Below are 2,552 nucleotides of genomic sequence, written 5' to 3'. Positions count from 1 at the left end.
CTAAATGAGCTAGATGAATTTAGACTCAGTGCCGTTGAAAATGCAAAAATTTATAAGGAAAATGCAAAGAAGTGGCATGACAAGAAGTTGTCATCCAGAATCTTTGAGCCAGGACAAAAAGTTCTGCTCTTCAACTCTAGGCTCAGACTGTTCCCAGGAAAACTTAAATCCCGATGGAGGGGTCCGTATGTGATTACAGGAGTGTCACCATATGGATATATTGAGCTTCAGGATACTGATTTTGACAAAAAGTTCATTGTTAATGGACAGAGGATCAAGCATTATCTTGAAAACAATTTTGAGCAAGAATGCTCAAAACTGAGGCTTGAATGATTCTCAGTGAAGGTCCAGCTAAAGACAATAAAGAAGCGCTTGCTGGGAGGCAACCCAGTCATTAGCAGGTTATCTGTTTTGTTTAATCAAAGTTTGATAGATATTCTCAAAGGGCAATCATCAAAATTGAAGGAATTCACAGAGTTATAGAAGGATTCAGTGCAAAAAGCAGAGAAAAGAAGCTTGCTGGCGAAAAAATGCCAGTAAGGGGTACTTTGGGCGTTAAACGTCTGAATGGGCACCATTTTGGGCATTTAACGCCAGTAAAGGTGCCATTTTGGGCGTTAAATGCCAGAATGGGCACCATTCTGGGCGTTTAACGCCAGGTGTGCAGCATCCTGGGCGTCTAGCAAAACACCCAGTGATGAAGGGGTTTCTGGTGTTTAACGCCAGCCAGGGTACCTGGCTGGGCGTTAAACGCCCAAATTGGCCAACATTTGGGCGTTAAACGCCAGAATGGATACCATTCTGGGCGTTTAACGCCAGAAAGGTGGGGGACAGAGATTTTGCTTTCCACTTCAAATTTTTTCAAAGTTTCCTGTTTTGATCCATAATTTTCTACATAAACACATTTCAAACTTTCATCATTCACCTTCAAATTTTCAAAATTAAAATCATTCTTCAAATCTCTTTCAAATCTTTTCCAAATCTTCTTTAAAAAAACTCAAATATCTCTCAAATTCTTTCCATATCTTCTCAAATCTCCTTCAAAATTTTCGAAATCTCTCCCCCTTCCTTATAAATTTATGTTTGGCCACACCCCCTTCCCCACCATTTGAATTTGCTCTCCTCCTCTCTCTCCTCTTTCCTTTCTTTTGCTTGAGGACAAGCAAACCTCTAAGTTTGGTGTGTTTTTTCGTGATCACTAAGTTAAGGCTCATCAAGATCATGGCTCCCAAAGGAAAACAAACCAATTCAAGAGGCAAGAACGGGAATGCTCCAAAAGACCTTTGGAGTCAAGAGAAGTTCTTAACCAAAGAACATGCAGACCATTACCACAAAATAATGGGTCTAAGGTCAGTGATACCAGAAGTTAAATTTGATCTGAAAGAAGATGAATATCCAGAGATCCAAGAGCAAATTCGAAACAGAAGATGGGAAGTTCTAACCAACCCTGAGACAAAGGTTGGGAGAAATATGGTTCAGGAATTCTACTCAAATCTGTGGCTGACAGATAAGCAGAGAATGACTGAAACCGCTTTTCATACCTACAGAACCATGGTCAGAGGGAGAAGTATTTACTTCTATCTGGACAAAATAAGAGAGGTCTTCAAATTACCTCAACTACAAGATGGTCCTGAATCCTTTAATAGGAGAATGGTGAGAGTAGATAAGGGGTTGGATCAAGTTCTAGAGGAAATATGCCTCCCTGGAACCAAGTGGATGACCAATTCAAAAGGTGTCCCAAACCAACTCAAGAGGGGAGATCTCAAACCAGTTGCAAGAGGCTGGTTGGACTTCACAGGGCGTTCTATCTTGCCCACTAGTAACCGTTCTGAGGTTACTATCAAGAGAGCAATGATGATTCATTGTATTATGCTGGGAAAAGAAGTAGAGATTCATCATCTGATTACTTGTAAGATTTACACAATTGCAAACAAGAACTCCACTGAAGCCAAACTGGCTTACCAAGCTTAATCTCTTTGCTATGTAAAGATGCTGGGATGAGGATGGGAGTAGATGAATTCATCCCAATTGAGCACCCAATCACTAAGAGATCAATGGAAGGACAAATGCAAGATAACTCTATCAAAAGGAGGGCGCAGGAGTTCCTCCCTTAACTTCCTGAAATTGACTATTGGACTCGTCTAGAAGCATCTGTTGCCAAGCTGCAAGAAGCTATGGAACAAATTAAGGAAGAACAGCAGAATCAAAACTGCATGCTCTACAAATTGCTGAAGGAACAAGAGAAGCAGTGGCGTGAGCTACAGGAGTTGAAGCGCCAAAAGCTCTCCCTTGAAGGATCAAATACACCACAAGTTGAGGGAGCATCCACTTCTCAAAATCAAGGTTGTTGAGTTCTAACTCTGTGATAATTGCTATCATTAAGAGTCTATTTTAGAGTAATTTAAAATTCTGTTTTCTATTACTATTAGTCTTACCTTATACCTATTCTTAAGTCTTGTTCTTAATTCATGATTAATAAAATTTAAGGTTCATGTCTTAAAGCTATGAATGTCCTATGAATCCATCACCTCTCTTAAATGAAAAATGCTTTA

The sequence above is a fragment of the Arachis duranensis genome, unplaced genomic scaffold (assembly GCF_000817695.3).
Source record: "Arachis duranensis cultivar V14167 unplaced genomic scaffold, aradu.V14167.gnm2.J7QH unplaced_Scaffold_121776, whole genome shotgun sequence".
Classification (NCBI taxonomy): Eukaryota; Viridiplantae; Streptophyta; class Magnoliopsida; order Fabales; family Fabaceae; genus Arachis; species Arachis duranensis.
Note: the sequence above shows the minus strand (reverse complement) of the source record.